The sequence below is a fragment of the Lissotriton vulgaris genome, chromosome 5, assembly GCF_964263255.1.
Source record: "Lissotriton vulgaris chromosome 5, aLisVul1.2, whole genome shotgun sequence".
NCBI lineage: Eukaryota > Metazoa > Chordata > Amphibia > Caudata > Salamandridae > Lissotriton > Lissotriton vulgaris.
Window position 1 is genome coordinate 1262584669 of NC_141693.1, and position 27116 is coordinate 1262611784.

Sequence of the window (27116 nt, forward strand, 5' to 3'; positions counted from 1 at the left end):
CATTTCTCCCTTTGACTTCTATTACGGCCTTCATCTTGTCCATCGGTGTGCAATTGGACTTACAAGTGTGCTTCTGCAGGATCCGAAATCAGAAATTCAAATATAAGTTTTTAACATACCTGTCTGGAGCACAGAGAAATCGGTATGACAGGCAGAGAAAGCGTGACAAAAATATGCACTTCTACAGCCAATCCAGACATGAGAGCAGCATTGAATTGGGCAGAGCAGGCTAGTTTTGCGCTCCTTCAGGGGATGGAGCCTGTGCTTGCTGTTGTTCTACACCCAGCAGTGCAGCTGGGTTGGCGAGATGCCCTATGACATCCCGCCAAATCGCATGTGCATTGACAGCATAGCCCACCATTCCCCTGCCTCCTCCTCCTCCTCCCTGCTGTTGTTGGCATGATGACCCCCACCCCCAAGCTTCGCCATCCGCTGTGAAAACCCCCCAAAAAAGATAATACCAGTTTTTTTTTGTTTTTTGTTTTTTTCTGTAGGAAGTGGGGCGACACTGGCATTGAGAAGGAAAATCGTTCAATATAATTGCTTCAAAATAGGATGCTTACATGTTTAGGAAGACACTTGATAGACTATTGGTACAATACTATATGGTTGCGTCGTTCATGGCTGTCTGTTTCTAATCCCAAACTAGGAATTTGATTGGCTATTTAAAAAATGTTAAAGATTTCGAAATATTACCCATCAGAGCAGTCTCTTAGGCAATCAAGCAGCTAACTGAAGACTCTATCATGCTAGCAAATTAATACCCATTTGTATCCCCATCTACAAAAGACCACCTACCTTCTTAAATTAAGCTGCAGCTTCTGCTCTACAAAAAGTTGAGTAGAACTGATTAACTTCTTTCAAAATCTCTGCTGGCCACGTATGTTCTTATTGTACTAGTTCCCACACTTTACAAGCTGCTTCTTGATTCTTGATCAGCTGCACCTCGTGTGCTAACTGTGCTCATAGACATACACTCTATGTGCCCCATATGGTCCAGTGCCCTTACATTTTCTTCTTTCTCTTTCAAAATTGGTAATATGCGCTTGACTACTGGAAGACCTTTTGTAATTGTTAATTGAAATAGTTTAGTAAATAGTATATGCTATCTTTTCCTTCTTGCTTCATAACAAAGATAATAGAGTAAGATGTACAGCCCCCCGAACCATAAGGATTATAACCGAGCCTTGATTGTCCACAATGTATTCCTTTATGTGGAACTTAAAGGAGCGAACTTTTGAATTGAACCCATTGTGAAAAGGCTCACAACAAGGGGCAATTATTAACACTGTAGCTAACTAGAATGTGACTGGTCTAATTTTAGCGGTACAAAGGGTGGTGGTGATGGACGGAGCGTCTGAACCAATCAAACACTCACATCCAGTCAACAGATCTGGGTTTATTCCATCACCGTTCTTTAGCCCACTCTGCAACCCCAGTTCAGACATGGCCATATGCAAATCAGTCTGATCCTGTGCCTCATGGGAACATTCCAGCCCGAACTGCCAAGCCATGCCTTCCCTGGACCGGAAACAAGCTTCCGAGGACCGGTTTCTGGCATTTCATCCGTCTTCAGCCCGGCTTGCTTGAATCCAGTGGCAAAGTGAGCAACAGACTCACGTCTGAGCATACCCTGCCAACTTATGGTGAACAAAGCGGTACAAAAGGGAGTGGTGATGGACGGAGTGTCTGAACCAATCAAACACTCACACCCAGTCAACAGATCTGGGTTTAATCCATCACCGTTCTTTAGCCCACTCTGCCACCCCAGTTCAGACATGGCCATATGCAAATCAGTCTGACCCTGTGCCTCATGGGAACAGTCCAGCCCGAACTGCCAAGCCATGCCTTCCCTGGACTGGAAACAAGCTTCCGAGGACCGGTTTCTGGCATTTCAGCCGTCTTCAGCCCGGCTTGCGTGAATCCAGTGGCAAAGTGAGCAAGGTACTCACGTCTGAGCATACCATGGCAACTTATGGTGAACAAAGCAGTACAAAAGGGGGTGGTGATGGACGGAGCGTCTGAACCAATCAAACACTGACACCCAGTCAACAGATCTGGGTTTAATCCATCACCGTTCTTTAGCCCACTCTGCCACCCCAGTTCAGACATGGCCATATGCAAATCAGTCTGACCCTGTGCCTCATGGGAACAGTCCAGCCCGAACTGCCAAGCCATGCCTTCCCTGGAACGGAAACAAGCTTCCGAGGACCAGTTTCTGGCATTACAGCCTTCTTCAGCCCGGCTTGCTTGAATCCAGTGGCAAACTGAGCAAGGGACTCACGTCTGAGCATACCCTGCCAACTTATGGTGAACAAAGCAGTACAAAAGGGGGTGGTGATGGACGGAGAGTCTGAACCAATCAAACACTGACACCCAGTCAACAGATCTGGGTTTAATCCATCACCGTTCTTTAGCCCACTCTGCCACCCCAGTTCAGACATGGCGATATGCAAATCAGTCTGACCCTGTGCCTCATGGGAACAATCCAGCCCGAACTGCCAAGCCATGCCTTCCCTGGACCGGAAACAAGCTTCCGAGGACCGGTTTCTGGCATTTCAGCCGTCTTCAGCAAGGCTTGCTTGAATCCAGTGGCAAAGTGAGCAAGGGACTCACGTCTGAGCATACCCTGCCAACTTATGGGGAACAAAGCGGTACAAAAGGGGGTGGTGATGGATGGAGCGTCTGAACCAATCAAACACTCACACCCAGTCAACAGATCTGGGTTTAATCCATCACCGTTCTTTAGCCCACTCTGCTACCCCAGTTCAGACATGGCCATATGCAAATCAGTCTGACCATGTGCCTCATGGGACCAGTCCAGCCCGAACTGCCAAGCCATGCCTTCCCTGGACCGGAAACAAGCTTCCGAGGACCGGTTTCTGGCATTTCAGCCGTCTTCAGCCCGGCTTGCTTGAATCCAGTGGCAAAGTGAGCAACGGACTCACGTCTGAGCATACCCTGCCAACTTATGTCGAACAAAGCGGTACAAAAGGGGGTGGTGATGGACGGAGCGTCTGAACCAATCAAACACTCACACCCAGTCAACAGATCTGGGTTTAATCCATCACCGTTCTTTAGCCCACTCTGCCACCCCAGTTCAGACATGGCCATATGCAAATCAGTCTGACCCTGTGCCTCAGGGGAACAGTCCAGCCCGAACTGCCAAGTCATGCCTGCCCTGGACCGGAAACAAGCTTCTGAGGACCGGTTTCTGGCATTTCAGCCGTCTTCAGCCCGGCTTGCTTGAATCCAGTGGCAAAGTGAGCAAGGGACTCATGTCTGAGCATACCCTGCCAACTTATTGCAAACAAAGCGGTACAAAAGGGGGTGGTGATGGACGGAGCGTCTGAACCAATCAAACACTCACACCCAGTCAACAGATCTGGGTTTAATCCATCACCGTTCTTTAGCCCACTCTGCCACCCCAGTTCAGACATGGCCATATGCAAATTCAATCTGACCCTGTGCCTCATGGGAACAGTCCAGCCCGAACTGCCGAGCCATGCCTTCCCTGGACCGGAAACAAGCTTACGAGGACCGGTTTCTGGTATTTCAGCCGTCTTTAGCCCGGCTTGCTTGAATCCGGTGGCAAAGTGAGCAAGGGACTCATGTCTGAGCATACCCTGCCAACTTATGGCGAACAAAGCGGTACAAAAGGGGGTGGTGATGGACAGAGCGTCTGAACCAATCAAACACTCACACCCAGTCAACAGATCTGGGTTTAATCCATCACCGTTCTTTAGCCCACTCTGCTACCCAGTTCAGACATGGCCAAATGCAAATCAGTCTGACCCTGTGCCTCATGGGAACAGTCCAGCCCGAACTGCCAAGCCTTGCCTTCCCTGGACCGGAAACGAGCTTCCGAGGACCGGTTTCTGGCATTTCAGCCGTCTTCAGGCCGGCTTGCTTGAATCCAGTGGCAAAGTGAGCAAGGGACTCACGTCTGAGCATACCCTCACCACCCCCTTTTGTACCACTTTGTTCGCCATAAGTTGGCAGGGTATGCTCAGACGTGAGTCCATTCCTCACTTTGCCACTGGATTCAAGCAAGCCGGCTGAAGCCGGCTGGAATGCCAGAAACTGGTCCTCGGAAGCTTGTTTCCGTCCAGGGAAGGCATGGCTTGGCAGTTCGGGCTGGACTGTTCCCATGAGACACAGGGTCAGACTGATATGCATATGGCCATGTCTGAACTGGGGTGGCAGAGTGGGCAAAAGAACGGTAATGGATTAAACCCAGATCTGTTGACTGGGTGTGAGTGTTTGATTGGCTCAGATGCTCCGTCCATCACCACCCCCTTTTGTACCACTTTGGTCTAAGTTTAGGGCAGTCCCACCATATGTGGAAGTGAATCCGCATTGAGTCACAACCCCTCCAGCAAGTGTCGCACCCTTATTCATTGCTCTCAAGCTGATTGTGGTCAGAAACCATTGTAACATCAATTTAAATGCTTGTGTCCCACATTGAAGGCAAATGGACGATTTTGCTGTCTTTCTCAGCCAGCATGAGAACGAGATCTAGTGACCTTTGTCTCATGTATGTTAGATCTGCAGTGGGGATGGACATGTCCAGGGCACTGTAAAGTCGTAAGAGTGCCTTTTCGGTGTCACCATCTGCCATCATATCTTCCACCCCTGTTATCTCCAATGAACTTAGGGGCATATTATCAAGGGCCATATCGCCGCTTTAGCAGCACTTTTTGCCACTAAATCGGCGATATTTTTATCGCCCTATCTGCAAGCTGTCGCTAACAGCAGTTAGCGACAGCTTTTAGGCGATAGAAAACGGTTTGGGGCCCGCTTTGCATGTCAGAGATACTTATCGCTAATGACATGCAAAGTGGGCGTACCCAAACTGTTAGCGACTGAAAGCAGTTTCTAACACAGCTTTCGCCTATTAACAAACTACTATAAAGAACAAGGGAACCCGCTAGGTAGGCAAGGACCTGGGGTATCAATTTTACAAAAAACAATGGCCCTTGACACAAAAATAGAAGATTATAATAATTATAGGCCACAATGTGCGCTATAATAGCAAAAAAGTCCAGCCGGACTTGCAGATTTATTCAATAATTCAGTAACCAATTTAAAGAACAATAAAACAGTGGGACACAGTCCTGTATCCACAACGCTTACATAAACTTGGAGACAATACAAACATATAGGATGTATCAGGCATGTAAACAAAAATGGAGCAAGAAAAGGAAACTCTACAATACGCTTGCTTCACATATGTGGGGAACAAAACAGATTATGCACATAATAGTGAACTAGTGTTAAGCCCACATATCATGTCCACGGCGTTTCGATCCATTCAAGGATAGTGGATCATCATCAGGACTACCATTGTCTGCCTGATAAAAAGCCTGCAAAAACGTGGACAAGGGGAACATATAACAATGAATTAGACTTCTGTGTATCACTTGAAATATTTCTAGAATTAGAACTCATACCATGCTCTTAAGGTGTTGATAATTCATACCTGTGTGAGAAGTGTCACGCAAACTGTGTTAAGCATTCACGGCGCAATGTGGTCAAAACATGCGACATAAACAAGGTGTGCAGTAATGGTTGTAATACAAGGTGTAGCTCACATACCTTGGTGAGTAATACTATATTGGCATTGAGTGAAGGTGAACCAAGGAAGTGAAGGCGATGAAATAATTACATCAGGGCGAGGAGAGCTGCCACGCTAAGTCCAGAAGGGCTGGGGGGACTGGGTCACAGCTAGCTAGCCGTGGTGTGCCGATGCGCTTGTACCTGGGTGAGAATTGCAATTGTCAGCAGATGAGTTAAGCTATAACCCAACCAAGGCCACACACCCTGAAGAAAAAGCTTACCGAGTGCCCTGGAGGGGAATGAAGCAGTAGACTCGGCACCGTAGTTGCGATTAGTCTAAAGGGCGTAATTAAGGGACATCAGACTAAGGACTGCTGTGGTAACAATAATGGTTACTAATGCACATAAACACTGTGTCCGGGGTGGCGCTTACCTGAGGTTTCAGTATTGGGACAGCTGTGCGGGGATCCTGGTAGTGCTACAGCTGGAGGCGAGGTCTCAAAGGAATTGCGGCGTGGGTCTCAGGGTGACGCGTGTGGAATTGAGGCAAGGTCGCTTGTAGGGAATATGGAACCGGGTGGGGGTCCAAGGGAGTGGGGGACCTAGGGTGATGAGAGAGTTACCAGTTAGTGCCGCCGCCGTGGGAGTGCCGTACGGCGCGAGGAAAGGGGAGTCTTACCCGTATGTTCAGCTATTAGATGGGCTGAGTAGGTTCCTGCAAAAGGGGGGGAAAAGACGAAACCTTAGCGACCCAGAGGCTACCTACAGTTTAGGTGAGGTGGAGCGGGCGGCGGAGCAAGGCTTACCTACGTCCTCGGTGGAACGACAGGAGACATCCCGGTGCACGATCGCGCCGTGGAGCGTCAGGAAGAGGGCGGGCTCAGCGGATATAGTTGTATCGGCCATGTTGAAGGAGGATGTTGGACGAATCAATCCGCCATCTTGGAAGGGGTAAAGGATTACCTCTAGTACTAAATAGTGGAATAGAGCTAGCCCATGGCAAGGCTTCCACTAGCAAACATAGGTGGGGTAAAAGGAGCAACCGGTTGTGATTGTGAATTGAGAAAAGGGGTGGTTCAGGGTAAATTAACCTAGTGCTTGAGTGAAGGAATTGAACATGCAGGTGCGTTATGATCCACATTCTCATACTTATACACATGGTTTCATAGAGAGACGAAGGAACCACCATTGTAATTTGCAATTGACCGGACAATTAATATACCATCATAGAAGCAGGGAAACATTGGCCACTAGTACTGTGGTTGTTCAATTGTCTGAGAGTGATTGATCATAAAAGTGAGGTCCAATCCTCAGTGCGGTTCAGGCCATTATGGATACTGTCAAAAAGGAGAATCATTTTCAGTTCCTCTTTGTTGAGCAAAAGTCCGATATCTCCTCCGCGTGGTGGCAGTTTTACACTCTTCAGGACAGTCCATTTAAGTTCATTGTCTGAGTGTCCTTTGGTACAGAAGTGGTCCACCAGGGGGGCGTTGGGAGTTTTACACCGAATCCTGCTGCGATGTTGACCAATTCTTGTCTTGACTTTCTGCCTTGTTTGGCCAACATATACAAGTTTACAAGGACATTGGATTAGGTAAATAACATCAGTACTGTTACAGTTCGTGAAACTTCTACATTCAATGGTGACTTTATCAAACACAAAGGATTTACCCTCAATAGTAAATTCGCAGACATTACATGAGCCACATTTTGCATGTCCTACCAACGGAGTTTGGGTCCATAAAGAATCATAAGTACTTAGATTTGGAGGGCTAGGAAGAGCAGCGCGAACCAGATGATCTTTTAAGTTAGAGCTCTTTTTATATGCAAACAGTGGCCGATCAAATTGCAAGGTGCCTGCATTAAGAGTGGGCCAATGCCTCAGTATACTTTTTTTGAGCTTATTGGATGAAGGAGAAAAAGTAGTAACACAGGTCAGTCTTGTGGTTGATTCTTTATTTTTTGGAGAAAGAAGTGCTTCTCTAGGACAGTACCAGGCACGTTTGGCAGATGTTCTTACTAGTCTGTTAGGGTACCCTCTTTGTTTGAGTTTGGTAGATAGAATAGCGGCTTCTCTGAAGTAATCCTCCTTGGCATATCAATTCCTTCTAATGCGGAGGAACTGGGAGTTGGGTAGCGAATCTCTAAGGGCTCTAGGGTGATTGCTGTTGTAGGCTAGCAGAGTATTCCTCTCTGTTGGTTTGCGGTGTAGTTTAGTGTGAAGATGACCATCCAGATGGTATATATTGAGGTCCAGAAAGGGGATGGAATCAGGACCGAGTCGAGTCTACTGCTTCATTCCCCTCCAGGGCACTCGGTAAGCTTTTTCTTCAGGGTGTGTGGCCTTGGTTGGGTTATAACTTAACTCATCTGCTGACAATTGCAATTCTCACCCAGGTACAAGCGCATCGGCACACCACGGCTAGCTAGCTGTGACCCAGTCCCCCCAGCCCTTCTGGACTTAGCGTGGCAGCTCTCCTCGCCCTGATGTAATTATTTCATCGCCTTCACTTCCTTGGTTCACCTTCACTCAATGCCAATATAGTATTACTCACCAAGGCATGTGAGCTACACCTTGTATTACAATCATTACTGCACACCTTGTTTATGTCGCATGTTTTGACCACATTGCGCCGTGGATGCTTAACACAGTTTGCGTGACACTTCTCACACAGGTATGAATTAGCAACACCTTAAGAGCATGGTATGAGTTCTAATTCTAGAAATATTTCAAGTGATACACAGAAGTCTAATTCATTGTTATATGTTCCCCTTGTCCACGTTTTTGCAGGCTTTTTATCAGGCAGACAATGGTAGTCCTGATGATGATCCACTATCCTTGAATGGATCGAAACGCCGTCGACATGATATGTGGGCTTAACACTAGTTCACTATTATGTGCATAATCTGTTTTGTTCCCCACAAAACAAGCGTATTGTAGAGTTTCCTTTTCTTGCTCCATTTTTGTTTACATGCCTGATACATCCTATATGTTTGTATTGTCTCCAAGTTTATGTAAGCGTTGTGGATACAGGACTGTGTCCCACTGTTTTATTGTTCTTTAAATTGGTTACTGAATTATTGAATAAATCTGCAAGTCCGGCTGGACTTTTTTGCTATTATAGCGCACATTGTGGCCTATAATTATTATAATCTTCTATTTTTGTGTCAAGGGCCATTGTTTTTCGTAAAATCGCCTATTAACAAGGCAGGCAAAGCGATAAAAAAGATTGTGCTAAGCGCGATTATCGCTAAAATCTAACGCCTGCTAAAAACATGACTTACCTGTTTATCCAATGGGATTGCATTGCCAGGTTAAGTCCCCATTGACGTTAATGCGTGAAAATCGCTGCATTTCCAGCGATATTCACGCATTTCTCCGCTATCGCTGGATGTTTTAGCACAATGGAGAAAAACGTTGCTAATAGCATGTTTTCTCCGCTAACATATCCAGCGATAGGCAGCAATACAAAAAATAAATGCGCTTACGATAAATGTCTCTATTTCTTGCTAATATGCCCCCTAATTCCCTTACTCAGAGTTGTCTGGCCCAGTGTAAGAGTTGTGTATTATGGTAAAGATCCATAGTTCTCAACTGAAGGTCATTTGCGCATTGTTCCCTGGTCTTAGGCATGCCTTTAGTGTAGGGATGGCCAAGGCAGAGCGTGTCACTCCGTGTCACTCCTCCCCAATTGCAGTATTCCCTGTCTGTCATATCTGGTGGGGATTCAGGGTTACCTAGAACCTGAGTAAAAAGGGAGGGATATGTGATGACTCGTCTGGTTTGGACCTTCTTCATCCAGCACTGTAATGTCACCTCTGTCGCCTAGGCTAGAGGCTCCAGGGAGCGCTGTATTTTCGGGGACATCCACAGAAGGTGGTGCGATAATAGCAGGGAAGAATTATGTTTTAAACAACACCAGGGTTTGTCAGCATCTGTGGAGCACCACGCAAGGGCTAATTTGAGCTATACTACTAAAATATACTGTACCAGGTTGGATGCTTCCCTTCCCCCTTCTGCTAGAGTCCTAGTCATAAGGACTCCAGCTATACATGGTTGATGATATTCCAAATGGAAGCCCATAGTTTGGTTTGTATAGATTTTAGAACATCTAGGGGGATCTTGAACAGTAGACATCTAAAAAGATAGAGGAATCAATGGAGGACATTCATTTTGATCCAGTTATCCTGTCCAGCCTTTACATTTCGAGCTGGCCCCAATTGTACAGATCCTTGAATAAGGTTTTAGGTAAACATGGTACTTTCCTTTAGAATAATTTTCTAGTGCTAGGTGGGATACATGTCAAAGGCAATTTGTATCCAACAACCAGAGGCGATCTGTTCGCTTTCTGTATAATTCTACACTACACCCACCACTTGGGATTTTTGAGCGTTTATCTTGCATCCGGCAAGGTGCTGGAAGCAGTCAAGCTCCTCCATTATTGCCAATGAAGAGACAGCGTGGTTTGTCAAAAAGCATAAGATATCACTGGCAAAAATTGCCATTTTTACCTGCCCATTTTCTGTTTCCAGGCCTGTGATCCTCGGGTTAGCATGAATATGATGGTAAAATGGTAATGGCAAAGATTTTGGGTGAAAAGGAACAGCCCTGATGTGTCCCCTGAGTCAGACCTACAGTATGGGAGAGGTATGATTGGATCTGAATTCTAGTGGTTGGCCTCACATAGTTTGCTAGCATAAAAGTCTTCATCTGAGATCCCATCATGATTTTATCTAGGGTTTTGATTTGTAAAGCCCAGTCCTCATGGCCAAAGGTTTTCTCCTCATTGCGCAAGATCAGGATGGCCTGTGTGTTGAAGAGCGTTGCTCTGCCAATTATATTGACCACCAGCCTTGCAGTGTTTTCTGTATGATGATCTGTGATGAGCCCCAATTGGTGAAGGGGAAATCAGGTCCTGCCATACCCTCTTCAACCTACAATTCAGTATTTTTGTATAATCTTTACATAACTGTGAGAGCTATTGGTCAATAGATTCCACAATCCCATTAGTCCTTTCCTGGTTTTGCTATAAGCATTAATAGGGAGTCCAACATTGAGGGAGTGACTTCACATGTGCCCAGGAAAGAGTTAATGGTCTTTGTCAGGTACGGGGTAATAGACTGACGAAAAACCTGTAAAAGAAGGTGGGAAAAGCACCTGGTCCTGACATCTTGTCATTGGGAAGCATTTCTATAGCCTGCAGGACCTCTACTTCCGAGTTGATCTGTCCACCTCCTTGTTCCGAGGAAGGTGGGGGGCCCAGGATCCACTTTCAACATGAACCAGCTCATTCTCTCAAACTCCAGAACATCTCTTTTGGGGAAGTTTATCTATCCCCATTGGGCCGAGAAGTTCCAAAGCCTGCCACCGTCCAATTTGCCCCTTGCCTAAGTCAGATCATGGACAGAGGTCGACCATCATTGATCTTGCCTCAAACAAGGCCATCCCTGCGCTTTTCATCTGCTAAGTGTTAGCATGAACTCCCAGTTGTCACCACTGACCACAGGCTCTACTCCACAATGCCGCTCTTATCACTCCCTCCTGGCATGCGGTCTTCTCAACATAGATGGCAGCATGTAGGTAACCTCTTCTCTCTTCATGGACAAACTGCAGTAGCCAATTCATCAGAGGGCTTTCCCGCGATCACTCCCAAGGCAGCCATCTTGAAGAGCTTAGAAGCCGGCAAGGGGGAGCTGTGTCAAAACCTCAGTCATACTCCTTTTAGCTTCATTAGCACCAATGCCTGCCTTAACTCAGGAATGAGCAGGTCCACGACTCATTTCTCTATTGTGGGGCCTATTGGAGTCTTTGGGCCTGTTAAATGCCACTGGAAGCCCCTCGGCTATAAAAGTTCAGCGAGGACGAGTGTCCAAGGGTGGTCGTCTTGGCTACACCCCTTCACCACCTTCTTCATGATACCACGTCACCCTCTATTATGCTTCCCATGCCACCCTTTTCATGTTCTCCACAATCTGGAACCTCCTCCACTGACAATGCAACACCTTTTTCTCAATCCACCAATGGCCTATCTCACCTCTTCCTCCACTCCTTCATAAAAGAAATTCTGCTACCTTACTTTCTAACACACTTCTCTCCGTATACTTGCAGGCCTACACAATGACATTTAATATGACCTCTAGTGATCTAGTTAGATATACCCCTGCCACTTCACAAAGTCAACACAACAGCTACTATTTTGCTACTTTCACTTGCTCCAGACACTCAGAAACACCGAGCATACCACTTTACCAATTTTCACTTCCTCCCTTAACTTCCTCTCATAGCCACCCCTGCATTGGTAAGGACTGTTAGTTTAGGTTGTCCCCCGTTATTGATGATTACTCTGTTAACTATCTGACTGACACTATCAGCCCCTTGCTTAATAAAATTGATGCCCTCACTAAGTTTGTTGACAATTTAGCGATCATATCTTCAACACACTGGTTCCTGGTAACACCTGTTGATAAGCTGCATCAGGAAAGACTACGGTTAGGAATCCCATCACTCAGGGTGCTATGCTTACATATCCTTGCTCCAACTGGCTACCACATCCTTACAGAACCACCCCTCCTCTTCCCTGAAAGGAAAATGAGTCTGTGTTATATGGTTTCAAACTTCAGTTGCAGGCAAAACAGGCTAATAATTTGGCCTCAAATAACTCTGATGGTCTCCTGATGTGAAGTCCTGGGAGTTGACACCTACAACAGGTACATGAGCCCCGCACATGCTTATCTTCCAGGAAGAAAGTCTGATTCCAGGATTCTTATTGAAATTTGTCTGGAATCGTCCCCTTATAAGAGTATTGCCTCCTCAACATTACGCTGAATGCTACATGACTGCCAGTTGGCTGTTAAAAACCGCTCTAAGATTGAAGATTCTGTTATTGATTTGAAGCACATTTTCATGACAGTGATTGAAACTTGACTTCATGACCAATACTACTGTGTTATTGATCTATTTGTACCACTGGACTATTTCCTTTTTCATTTGTACAAAGTCAGCTGGTGGATGAGTTACATTGATTCAGCATAATGATCTGCTGACTAATGGCGGCTGACTCGGTCGCCACACTTCTCTACCTCACAGTTCAAATTAAATCCTCCCCCTCCAATTCAACAACAATAACCATTATTTTGCACCCCCTCACAGGAGTGAACACCTACTTTGTTGAGAAAAACATGGAACACAGAGCATCTCAATTCAAGTTGGTCATCAACATTCACATCTTTATTGGACAACCTCCTGCTAGGTAAAAAAGATCTGATTCAACACTTTATCGTGTTACCTAATATGGAAGGTACAACTTGATCTCATTTTTGCCAAAGAGAATTCCACTTTAGTTGAAAATCCTGTCAAAGTGGGTTGGTCTGATCACTACCAAATTCCATTCTTTAAGACCTTTAAAACAACTACCACTGTAGGTCAAACCAAGAACCTGGAAAAGTGGCTTCGAGATCTAAGGAACATCATAAGCAACCAAGTCAGTGATGAATTGACCAAAAATATTCATGAAAGTGCGCTAATTAGAGAAAAAGAAGCAAGAGTAAGATTGCTTCAATTGTAGTGCACCAAATAGTTTGATGATGAGAAGAAACTACTTTGCTTGACTATTCTCTCTTGGTGTTGTAACATCTCAGTGTGACCAGAAGACCTTACAAAAACATATATCACAATACAGATCATTATCCACCAGATCCCAATGGAATTTGTCAAACATAGACCTAAGAAACGTTTTGAGATGGTTAAATCCCTTTGGCATCAACTAGTTTGATTGAACCACAAACGAAACGTGAAGAATTAAGTTTTTTCTTTGAGACAATTGTCAAAGCCACTGAACCTTTGTTCCCATCACTTCTCAGCTCTCCTTTCCCAGTCACTTGCAGAAAATCTCCAAACAGCTTGACTATTTAAAATCTTCAAAGTAAGCCCTTGAAACATGCTTTAAATCTGCCACCATATAACCTAGTTAAAGAGATGCATACTATCTTGGTGCCTTGCTAGGCTAACCTGAATGATATATCCCTTTCTTACTGACTGTCTAGAAGTAGGTCAAACTGAGGAAAACAAAAATGTGTTTGGTGAATTACTTGAATTAATGTCAGCCACTACTAATTACTCTAGGCCACACCCAAGTCCATTGTTTGTTTGCCCACCATATCACTTTAGACAGGAATCCATTATATCCAATTCAGCAATGGTCCTTCTCCAATAGTCCACTGCCAGTCCAGGTCTCCTCTGAACAGGAACATGAACAGCCTAAAGCCTATTTAAGCTTGTTTCAACCTTGCCAGTTGTGTATAGCTTACGTCATATGGGGCTGTGAGTACGGAACCCAAGTGTGGGCATAACAGTCACACTTCAAATTTTCTACAAATGAAACCAAAATATTATAGATGGATTGCTTGACTTAGTCTAAGCCACTGACAATTGACTATCACTGACTATCAACCACAATCCAGTCTATCATTTTTATTTTGGCCATAATGCCACCTCACTCAGGAATCAGCCATATCCAAATCAGTATTGATTTTACTCCAATAGCAACAGCCAAGCCCAAACAGCCAGGGCATGTGCCCTCTGAGAGGGAACATAAATAACCTCAGACTGGTAGCTGCACGTTTGGGCCTCGTCTGTTGGGTGCGGTTTGAGTCCTATGGCACAATGAGCATAGGAATCATATCTGGGCATACCTGTTGTCCTTTGGGCATCAAACTGAGGAATCAATCCATCATATCATTTGTAAAGCGCACTACTCACCCAGTGAGGGTCTCAAGGCGCTAGGGTGGGGAATGCAGCAACTGTTCAAAAAGCCAGGTCTTGAGGAGTTTACTGAAGGTCTTGGGTCTGCCGTAGGTGGATGGGGAGGGTGTTCCAGGTCTTGGCGGTGAGGTGGGAGAACGATCTGCCGCCAGAGGTCGCTCTTCGGAAGTGGGCAGTGCTTGAATTAATCTCAGCCAGTTTTAGGCTATTTGGTCAAGCAGGTTAACTAGGTAAAAACGTTCCTTGAAAATCCTCCACTGGCACTGATGCTCTGAATAACTTCCGTCTTATCAAATGTCTACATTTCATAGCTGAATAACTGAAAAGTTGTGTTAGTAACCAACTAAAACAAGTTGTGAAACACAAATATCTCTTTGACAATTTTCAGTCTGGTTTCAGTGCTGGCCATATTACTGATACAGATGTACTGTAAATCAATGATGATAACCTCTGTCTGTTATACAAAAGTGGTGCTTGCCAGATGATAGTACTAGAGCTCTATGCTGCCTCTGATACTGACAATCACAATATCTTTCTTTGCACAATTAAAAAGGGTATGGGCTTAAACAGAAGCTTCTAAATTCATCTACTTCTGACCTCCCAAATTACTAAAATTGTGAACTAATTTTTCTATCCTGCTCCTTTTTATCAAGGATTCCTTCCAGGGGTCTGCGCTTGCTCTTGTACTTTTTATTCTCCATCTTGAGCCTTTTAGTGAAATCATCAGAGAATCAGGCAATATCTTCAGTATGAAGTCGATCTTTAGCTGAAGCCCTTCCTTCTTGACATTACATTGGTAGACTTGATCCTAGACAACATAAAAGCATGGATGACCCTTGCATGACCTTAAACTCAATGCAAGTAAAATAGATAATCTCATTATATCTTCTCATTATGATGTCACTGAAGTTCAGAAATATTTGCCATAGCTAAAATCTAATTTTAAACTGCTTGCTGGCCATCATTAAGAACATCAAATTCCTAGACTTAACCATCAACCAAACCCTCGAGAACATATCAACAGTATTACAAGGAGCACGAATCACCAGCTCAGATGGATTAATCGAATCATAGCTCTCCTCCTCCAAAAAAGGACTTAGGTTTTGATTGTACTGAGAACTGATTTTGACAACACCATGCTCTCTAGCATTCCCAAAACTCACTTTGCTCCACTCAAAGCAACCATGTATTTTGCTCCTTGCCTAATCTCAAGGATTGACCGTTCAGATCACATTGTCACTGTACTGCATTTATTGGGCTTGCTACCTATTGATATGGTACATCAACCGATACTCCTCAAAGTATGTCACACTTTTTAGCAACTGCCTTGAGGCAATACACTGTTAGGTGGATATACATTTTTAAAACTTAATGCACAAGAAAAAGCCCCTTGTGGGAGGTTAAGATTCTCAAGCTTGTGAATCATTGCTGTGGCTTTCTTTGGTAGGAATGCAACCGTACCGTGCCCCCAAAATAAGAACTCTTGGCATAACATTAAAAAAGGAACTCTTGCTTAATGGTCAGATCATGTTGGTCTCAGCATCCTGATTCTACCAGCTGCATCTGCCATGTCCAATCCAATCCAATCTTTATTTCGATCTATTAGATCATAAAAGATATACAGACAATCAAAGTCATTATGATTTAAACAGATCAATAAAACATTGTTATAAAAGTTAAACTACAACATATGAGTCAATTCATCCTCTAAAATGCTTAAAATCATTAATAGGCTAGAATTATTAAAAATTCACTTCCGCCTTCAAAAGGCGGGTGCGAGCGTGCCACATTGCTGTTAAATACTTTGCCACTGCGAACACTATTGGGGGCGACACATCAGTCTTTAGGATTCTGTACACAGGGAGGAACTGTCTGAAGCCCAGATTTTTGAGAAGGGAGACAAGCCAATAATTCCTGATTTTTTGATAGGCTTTGCAGAAGAGTACCACATGTATATCATTTTCTTGGAAATGCGCGCATGCAGGGCAATGCTCTGTGGTCGGAGGCAAGGACCAAGAGCTGGTGAATGACCTGTGGGGTAGTGTGCCATATCGCCACTGCAGAAATAACTTCCTGGTTAGCACCGGGGTCATGCCATCCAAAACACATTCCAGGGAGTAGAAGTCTTTATATTGAATGAATAGGTTCGTTAGGGAACCCTCACACGTGCTATCCAAAGCAATAGTAAGTTTTAAATCGTAATAAGCTTTTGACAGTGCTTTGCGTGGAATCCTGCTACTTGCGTTTGTGGTATTGGGTTCTCCAGGCCTACATACTCCACAGAAATACCCACTACACCGTAAGAACTGTTGGCACAGAAAATGGAAAATGCAAAAGACAAGTTTATGAAGACCCCATGGGGTGGTGGTACATTCCTACAGCACCCTTCGGCAATGCAAGAAGTATCACACCGAACATCGGTGCGAGTCCTTCTTTTATACAGTTTTCAACATGAGAAAGGTAGGCGGTACATGGTTACAGAGTTTTCGGTACATATATGGTCAATTTTGGAACACAGCCAACTCATGGGAGGGGTTACAATACCACTGGTCAGTTTGGCGGAACATTCTTAAGGGGTGACTGGTCAGTCGGAACTGCACATGCGCAGGCTTGGCCGTTACTAAAAATAGCCTGTTGCTGGGCAAACTCGAGTGGTCAGTGGCACGGACAAAGGACTAAAGGGCACGCTGACCACGAGGCCGCTAATTCTCTAAAATGGCCGCCGTAACATTCAAAATGGCGTTTTTCAAGTAAGGCCAAGATAAGGATAATAAAGTGTAGCAAAGCTAAGCGCTAACCCAGCCATTGTCAAATTACGACAGACGACCCTTTTAGCGTTTAGCTGAAGCTACCTCATAATGGACATAGTCAGGATACTCATCTTCTATATCGATCGACATAATCTGGGCTACTTCTTTATGAAGCATTGATTCATTTTGGGCAAAAGCTCGTCTGGATGGAATACAGGCTGATAAACACATAGAACATAATGCAGGGCCACATTGTATACACAGACATAAGAAGAATAATATCCCAACTATGATACATAAAATTGTCAGTAGCTTCCAGCCCCATGTACTAAGCATTGACCAGAACCACCCCGAAAAGGTCCATGTACCATTGTCCGGATGTATTTCAGCAGCAATTTTATGCAATTTAGATATGGCATCATATACAGATGGTGAATTGTCTGGTACGTAAACACAGCAGCTACTTCCGATAATTCGGCATGCCCCCCCTCGATCGGCTAGAACTACATCTAGAACCATCCGGTTCTGGAGCGTTACAATTCTAGATATTTGAAGTTCTTCAGTTATATTCCCCAATGCAAAAGCAGTATCATTAGCTACAGCCTCAACAACACGGGTCAGTCGTCGTATCTTTCGACTGTTTAGAGCAGCTCCCACAAAGGAAAACAAACCCAAATTAAAATCCACATATTGTTGCAGAGCAGTATCGGTCTGGTCAATATCTTCAAGGACTACAGCTCTTTTAACTCTGTTCAGCACAAAATCATGATATAAAACGTAATCATTATGGTACATTGGTGGGGCGATAAATACAGGGGGCAATACAAAAGAGATATAGCACGTGCCTAACCATCCTAAAGGAAGACAATGATAACCTTTGTTGCCACAGATGAAGTATGTATTTCGGGATGCTACAAACGAAATGCCATTCGGACTGTCAAAGGTAAGTGTGGTGTTACATTCACTTTTGCCAACCGGGATTGTACCTTTATTTCGTATACAGAGATCAGCCTTAGTATCTATAACATTTATAACATGAGAGTTGGACATGTTTATGTTCCGTTGGTTACTGTAAATTCGAAGTGCAGACACATTATCAGGGCGGTACTCCTCCCATTCAAATCAAGTGCCCTCAGCTTGTGGATAACCATCCCGATCATGGTAACATATTTTATTCAAACGGAAAAGCACCCCCCCTTTTGTTGGCCATCGCAAAGTAAACAGAAGAGTATACCAGGCATTGCAAGAACCATTGTGGGAAAAAGGGAGTGGGATAAGCGGTGTGCCTCCTTTCGTCTGATGTCCAGGCAACATCCCACATACCCAACAGTTAGAAGTGCTCGTCATATTGTGAGTATGATGCAAAATTTTAATGAAGCTATTGTTCAAGTAAGTTTGTCGGTGCCGTTCTTCATGATAGGGTAAGGTGAAATGGAAATGTTCAGATGGAGCCGGGGTAGTCGGCAGCAAATGTTCTCGTACAGGTACCACAAGTTCTACTACCCAGGCTATCACTGCTATCATCACAATTGTCAATACAAACAATATAGCACCAAGAATTCTTTTATCTCGTGATGCTGAAGACGCCATAGTTCAAAAAGTTCACAATGTCTCAAATATACAACTAAAAAACAAAAATGTGAGTGCTGAGCTCCGAGGTAGCCGTTGTTTTCTTCTCCGGGGTCAAGACGGGTGTCGCTACTCTTAGCAGAACTGATCCCCCCCCCCTTGAGATTCCCAGCTTCCATTTCACAAACCTGGAGCGGTAACTCAACCAGTCTCGCACAAAAAAAAAGAAATCTTCCTCCTATCGTGGCCGCAGATTGTATCGTTGTTGTCCAGAAACAGTGTGGTCCGGGAAGGCTCCCTCAGATTCGGCCGACGTCACAGCTGGGCTCTTTTCCTCGTCCAAGATATCTCTGTAGTCGGTCAACGCTGTCGGGCTCACCAGATCCGGAGAGACACGACGGCAGTGGGTAGAGTGCACCCACCGTTTCCTGTTGGTCACTCGCACAGCCGTTCGAGTTGCAAGCAGGACTTGCTCGGGGCCACGCCACCTCGGTTCCAAGCTGTTCGCTCTCTCGAAGGATTTTACCATCACAAAATCACCAGGACGAAGATTGTGAGCCTCTCCACTGGAATTGTCAGGGAGCGCTTCTCGAACCTGCTGGTGAATGGAAAGTAAATCATTTGTTAATCGTGCCAAATAATCGTTCATCATTATACAAGGCACTTCATGTAACACTCGCGGCTTAGGAACTCCCCATATATTCATTGGCCTTCCAAACACCACTTCATAAGGTGTGAGGCCAGTTCGAGAGTGGGGCACTGATCTAATAGAGAGTAACGCTAACGGCAAGGCATCCGGCCACTTCAAAGACGTGGATGCCACAATCTTAGCCAACTTTAGTTTCAAAGTGGCATTGTACCGTTCGACAAGACCTGCTGACTGAGGATGGAACACAGCGTGAAACTTTTGCTGAATCCCCAATCCCTTCAACACATATTCCACAATCTTCCCAACAAAATGAGGACCATTATCGCTCCACAAAAATTTGCAAACGCCATATCGAGGGAAGTACTCTTTGAGCAAAACCTTAGCCGTTGTCAAAGCTGTATTGTCTTTCGTGGGGAAGGCCTCAACCCATTTGCTAAAAGCACATACCACCACTAAGACATACTTAAGGTTATTGCAACGCTCAAGCTGGATGTAATCCATTTGTAGTACCTCGAATGGTGCAGAAGGAGGAACGAACCCTCCCTTCGGAGTATGCGTCCCTTTTGCAGGATTGTGCTGTAAACATATCAAACAGGTCTGCACTACTCTCTTGGCCGTGTTGGCAATCTCAGGATGCTTAACACACAATAGAGCAGTCACTGGATGTATGTGCCTACAACAGTGCCCGTGCGGTACTGGTGGTGAATGCGTGAAGCAAGGCTGCCAAAAGTATAAGCTATTGGTGATGGGAGGCTGAAACAATTCCCATCAGACCACCCATGTGGTGGAGTTTACGTCACGTGGGAACTGTTGATCATGCCATCCCAGGTCCGCCCACATGATGCCAGTGCAGGAGTGGATGTCGGAAGTGGTGATCATAATCTACCTCTACAAATGATGTGAATGAAAAAAGTGCAGTGCTCAAATAATAAAATTGGCTACCAGGACTACAGAAAATGAAACGTACCTCCACTTCCGCTCATTTTCAGAGCTGGGGCACCGACGGACAGAGCGGGGCCTCATTCCCCCGAGCGGTTGCCGGGTGAGGTGAGGTCATCATCCACACAAGGCTGGGAAGAAGAATCATTCCCTTCCTTCCAGTGGGCATTTAAGTATTTAAAGTCCTGGTATATATGTAACTTTTTCAGTACAAGTTTGAATTCTTCTGGTATATATGTAAACTTTTTTAGTACATGTTTGAATTCTTTACCAATACACTCTATATGTAGTTGCAGTAGCCATTTTTTTCAATCGGTCCTGAAGAAAGCCGGGTCAGATACCCTAACGGCTGAAACATGTCGACCTAACTGCACAGCGCTAGAGGGTAGTCTTACTACCCAGCGTGTTTTTAATCCTTGACACCAGGACTTCTGTTTAAACATCTTCTGTAGTCCTGGTAGCCAATTTTATTATTTGAGCACTGCACTTTTTTCATTCACATCATTTGTAGAGGTAGATTATGATCACCACTTCCGACATCCACTCCTGCACTGGCATCATGTGGGCGGACCTGGGATGGCATGATCAACAGTTCCCACGTGACGTTAACTTCACCACATGGGTGGTCTGATGGGAATTGTTTCAGCCTCCCATCACCAATAGCTTATACTTTTGGCAGCCTTGCTTCACGCATTCACCACCAGTACCGCACAGGCACTGTTGTAGGCACATACTTCCAGTGACTTGATCTGCTCTATTGTGTGTTATGTATCTTGATATAGGGGAGCGAGCAGACAGGTCATAAAACATTCCCCTTGACCCCCCTTTTTTGTTTCGAATCTCAGGATGCTCCCAAACTCGTGTTAACAATCGAGTGATTGCAAGAGCTCCAACATGTGCCAACCCATGTGTCATCTGGACCATCGCTTGCAAGTAAGCTGCAGGCAATTTCCATCGTTCCATATCCTTGCTCCTCCAACAACCCTCATCATCCAGCACCCCTTCTGCTGCCCATGTTACAAGTTCTGCTTCAGTCGCTGATTTCTGAATGTCTAATATCTCTGCTCTAGCATCATGCCATCGCTCAGCCTGCGACTTCACTACATACATGGGGGAGTCGGTTCGTGACATAGCTGTTTGTCTTGCTATACTGTCCGCAAAAGCATTGCCTTGTCCCACTTTGTCGGTGATCTTTTTATGTGCACTACATTTGATTATCGCCACTTTCTTCGGACAAAGTAGCGCATTCAAAAGATCACGCACTAATTCTCCGTGCATAATGTGTACTCCGTGCGAAGTCAAAAACCCGCGTTCTCTCCAGAGTAGGCCGAAGTCATGCGCTACTCCGAAGGCGTACCGGCTGTCTGTGTAGTTGTTCACACATAAGCCAGCACTCAATTCGCAGGCTCTTGTCAAAGCTATCAGCTCCGCTGCTTGAGCCGATTTCTGGGGTATTCGTGCTGTTTCTACCACCGTCTTAAGTGACGTGATCGCATATGCTGCAGAAGTTGTGCCATCTGGCAGCCTCAAACACGATCCATCAACCCACAGTTCCCCATCCACATCTGGAAGTGGCATATCCTGTAAGTCGACACGACCCTTTGTTTGTTCCTCGGTCAGGAAAACACAATCATGGTGCTTTTCCTGCTGTCCCTCATCAACCGGATATGGCAATAAAGTGGCAGGGTTCAGGGTAGCACATCTTTTCAGTGTGATATGTGGCGCCAGGAGTGTGAGCTCATATCCTGTTAAACGTGCGCTCGTGAGATACTGTGTTTTCGTTTGATTCAACAGGGCATCTACTGCATGGGGAACTAGCACCAACAATTTGTGCGACAAAACTATTCCCTCACTCTGCCGTATAGCTACTGCTGTTGCTGCAACCGCTCGGAAACACCCAGGTAACCCTCGCGCTACAGGATCAAGAATGGCTGAAAAGTACGCACATGGCCTCTGCTTATCCCCGTGTGTCTGCACTAACACTGATAGCGCGCACCCATCTTTCTCGTGCACATACAACGTGAATATCTTTGTGTAATCTGGTGTACCTAACACGGGTGCAGAGCAAAGGGCCTGTCTCAATTGATCAAAAGCAGTCTGACATTCATCTGTCCATTCAAGGGGCATTGGCGTAGTTTTGGACAATAACGCTAACAAAGGTTTGATAATGTGCGAAAACCCCATGATCCACTGTCTACAAAAGGACGTTAATCCTATGAAGGCTCGTACATCTCTCTGAGTGCGGGGGACTGGTGTATCTAAAATCACTTGAATTCGATCAGATGTTAATGCACGCCCCTCCTTAGACAAAAGATGACCGAGGTAGGTCACCTTGGGTCTACAGTATTGTAGCTTTTTCTTAGAGACTTTATGATTATTCTGAGCCAAAAAGGAAAGCAAGGCAAGTGTACTTTCCTCGCATTGTGCATAGGTGTCTCCAGCTAACAGGAGATCGTCAACATATTGGATAAGGGCTACTCCAGATTGCAATTCAAATGAATCAAGCTGTCTTTTTAAGGCCTGGCTATAAATGCTAGGACTCTCTGTGTAACCTTGAGGAACACGACAAAATCTATACGATTTATTATTTAACGTGAAGCCAAATAGGTATCTGCTGTCAGGATGAATGGGAATAGAAAAGAACGCATTATTAAGGTCAATAACAGAAAAGGTCGTTGCAGTTGGGGGGACCAAGGTAAGCAATGTCGTGATATCAGACACCACCGGGTACTGGGGAATGACAATTTTGTTAATTTCTCTCAAATCAATAATAAATCGATAGATTTTGTCGTCAGTGTCTTTCTTAAGGATCGGAAGAATAGGGCTGTTGCAGACATTGTAAGGAACTTCCTCCACTACTCCTGCAATAATCAAATCCTGAACGATGTGCGTCAGGGAAATTTCACCTTCCCTAGATATCTTGTACTGCGGTACACGTGGCAAAAGTACTCCCTCCTTAACAGTAATTCGAATAGGCGGGATAAGCATTTGTCCCACATCCGTATCCGAAGTTGCCCATAACGTGTGTGGGAGAGTGGCTAATGCTTCAATTTCCTTCATAGTACAAAATCTGCCTGAATCTGGATAATTGTCATTCAAAATAACGCGCACTCCTTCAGGAGTGCAGCGTATCGTTGCTCGAAAATATTTGAGCAAATCAATGCCCATAATGTTATCTGGAGTGTACAGTGACAACAAAAATGGACAAAAACTAAAAAATTTGTCAATACAAAATGCAAGAGGTTGTGATAATGGGCTTGGAAAGAGTGTGCCATCAAACCCTATACATGTTATCGTTTCGCCAGACAGGGGAGCCCATGGAACCAACTTTTTAGACAAAGCACTACGAGTAGCTCCTGTGTCAACTAAAAACTGATCAGTAGAACCCAAAATGCCCGCTGATACATATGGACCTCTTTGATCTACTGGCACTTCAACCGATTCCACACCCCATCCTACGCAATCCTATGCATGCACATAATCCTGATTCTCCACATTCTCACCCTCCGATATCTGATACTGAATCCGTCGATCAAAGGTGTTTCGTTCATCCTGACCACGACCCCTCACTTCGAACCTACCACGATCATCTCCGCCACCTCTCGCTCCCGAATAACTATTCCGCGACCTTCCACCTCCTCGACTACGCTGACTACGCTGCTCACGAAGCACCGGGCAATCAGCCCAGTGTCCAAACTCTTTGCAATAAGCACATTGGTCTTCAGCAATATCAGTACGACCATACGACGCATTACCCCCTCCTCGCCTGCTTCTATCATTCCCTCTAGATTGCGCACCACGAACCTGTGCCAACATCACCTTCGTTTTCAATTCCTTCGCTTTCTTATCAACACTTTCTTTAGCCTCTATTTCCTGCCGCTCGTAATACTGAGCCATTGTTAACAAAGACGCAGGGGTCGCTGTGGTCCAGGAACTTTCACTTGTCTTTAATCTTTTTGCAATCTCCGGTAGGAGATTAGCCACATACTTATCTACAAACAAATGCCTACCCGTATCATCTGTTAACGATTGACCACTGTAATCATGAAACGCTTCTTCAAAACGCGTGAAGAAGTCAGATACCGATTCATCTTGCTTCTGTTTGCACGAAGCTAGCATAGTCCAATCGATCTTCTTAGGGGGAACAAGCGTTTTCAATTTGTTCAAAATAGCTGTTGGAAGATCTAAAATTAGCTGACATGGTTTGCATGCAGGCTCCCTATCTAAATCAGCCTGGCTTATCTCTTTCCAGGTTGCCCCAAACATTGCTTGATCATCAAACTTACGAATCGCTCTCCACATATCAGGGGGGAGAATTAATCCAAAAAAAAGATCTATATCAACAAGCGTCATAACACAAGAAGAAATAGCTCCCTCTACTCCTTCATAGAAAGCTGCCGGATTTTTACGGGATCAGGTAAAGCATTTTTCAACGCCATAACATCCGCTCTATTCCAAGGCGTATACACCCAATTATATATAAAATACCCCTTTGCATCTGCTGACATTTTATCGTCGTCTGTACCTTGCCCTTTAGGGGGAACATACAAAGGTGCAGCTTCACGCATAGGCATAACATGCACTTTAGAACTCTTATCTGTTCCCAGGATAGAACACTGTTTGGACTGCTCCGTCGACTCCGGCCCAGGCTGCTCTGATGCCTTTCGTACTTCCCGCAATCTGGACGCCTCATCCCATAGTTGGATCAATTGTAAGAAAAACGCGTCTGCATCTGAAAGAACAAATAAACCTTTACGCATATTCTCATGGTGAACTGACATATCCTTGGGTTCTAAATCCACTGAATTTTTACGGAATCGATCAATAACTTCATCTGCAAAGGTATTTAAAAAACACATCAATTCTCGTTCCGACCACTTATCCTTTTCAGCTATAACCTCTGACATAGTTATTCTATTCAAATTCAATTTTCTGGCTAAACCACGCAATTCCGCGGCTCTCTCTGCTGTTAACCTCGTACTCGTCTTATCCCGACCTTCATCACCGGAATCCTCAGACGGGGCCGTAGGCTGAACGTACGGAGGCGTAGATCGATCTAATAACGAAAAATCATCAATTTCATTATTAAGGACAGGATAAAGCGGACGTCGAATAGGAAATTGACCGGTAGTTTGCAAATTACGTTCCCGTGCCTCCCTCTCTTTCTTCTCCTGCGCCTCCTTCTCCTCCAGCTGTAAAGCTTTATCTCGAGCAGCCTTGCGCTGCTCTTTTTCCGTCAAGGCAACCTCACGCTTCATTCGTTCACGCACTGCTTTCTCCCACATTCGCACACAATCGAACATATCCTGTCTAGACCTGCGCTGAAACAAACATTGCTCCACAAACTGAACCTTTCGTAAATCAAACGACCCATGCAGTGGCCATTGCAACTCGGGATCGGATTTGGTATATTTATTCCATAATTTACTGTACAGTATAGGGGGAAGGCCAAATTTCACATACATATCGCGATTAGGGGTTCCCTCTGGGGGAGCCGGCTGAGATTCGTTTAACCTATATGTGGTACCATTTCCAAGACAGCACATCCCTCGGAGAGTGCTTAAAACAGGCATGTTCAAAAAGTACCACGAAAAACGTGATACCGCAAAAATGGCACTTACGATACTTCACACAAATGTGCCGCTCAGAGTACAAAACAAGATCAGCGAAACATCTCTACATGCCTGCCTATGTGAAGTGCACTACACATATGTATTCAAATTCACAAGTCAAAATGTTAGCTAACTCAAATCATAGTCACATTCATAGAACTTCAGTAAGCGTTCGTAGACTATCTTACCGATCACAAATCTTACCCAAATCTCAAATATCCAGATTCCAACTGCCAAGGTCTTTGATCGAATCAGCCAAACGGGCACTGTACAGCAACGCGGACGAGTAGGATCTCAGTCGGAGACCGGCGCCACCTGGAAGGTCAGATCAGAAGGAAGGGAAGAAAACACCGTCGGTGCCAAGACTCGGGTCACTCAGTGGCAGCGTACGCGTCCATGGCGAGTTTCCAATCCTTCGTCACGACCTCTCCTTCGGGCATCCGAGTCGCCGATGAGTCCCTTCGTGGTCGCCAATTTGTGGTATTGGGTTCTCCAGGCCTACATACTCCGCAGAAATACCCACTACACCGTAAGAACTGTTGGCACGGAAACTGCAAAAGACAAGTTTATTAAGACCCCATGGGGTGGTGGTACATTCCTACAGCACCCTTCGGCAATGCAAGAAGTATCACACCGAACATCGGTGCGAGCCCTTCTTTTATACAGTTTTCAACATGAGAAAGGTAGGCGGTACATGGTTACAGAGTTTTCGGTACATATATGGTCAATTTTGGAACACAGCCAACTCATGGGAGGGGTTACAATACCACTGGTCAGTTTGGCAGAACATTCTTAAGGGGTGACTGGTCAGTCGGAACTGCACATGCGCAGGCTTGGCCGTTACTAAAAATAGCCTGTTGCTGGGCAAACTCGAGTGGTCAGTGGCACGGACAAAGGACTAAAGGGCACGCTGACCACGAGGCCGCTCATTCTCTAAAATGGCCGCCGTAACATTCAAAATGGCGTTTTTCAAGTAAGGCCAAGATAAGGATAATAACGTGTAGCAAAGCTAAGCGCTAACCCAGCCATTGTCAAATTACGACACGTTTGCCGGGTCAGTCCAAAGTTCTGATAGACCTAGGCTCTCGTATGATCTTTTTATGTAGCTTAGCCATGGAATGTGGGTGGCATTTGGTAAGGTTAAAAACTCCTGGAGCTCAGTCCTATAATTGATAAGTTCTTGGCTGCTCCATAATCGTCACCAGAAAGTTAATGGTTTGAGTCCCAATTCTTCTGCAATTGGCCTAATACCCAAATCCAATCTCAGAGGGAGTAAC

The 27116-nt window shown here is 45.1% G+C and overlaps 1 protein-coding gene across 1 annotated transcript in view; it reads left to right on the forward strand.

The window, feature by feature from the left end:
- LOC147712428 (uncharacterized) overlaps nucleotides 1–27116 on the forward strand; it is a 168486-nt gene that overhangs the window by 125933 nt on the left and 15437 nt on the right. The gene's annotated exons all lie outside the window — the stretch shown is intronic.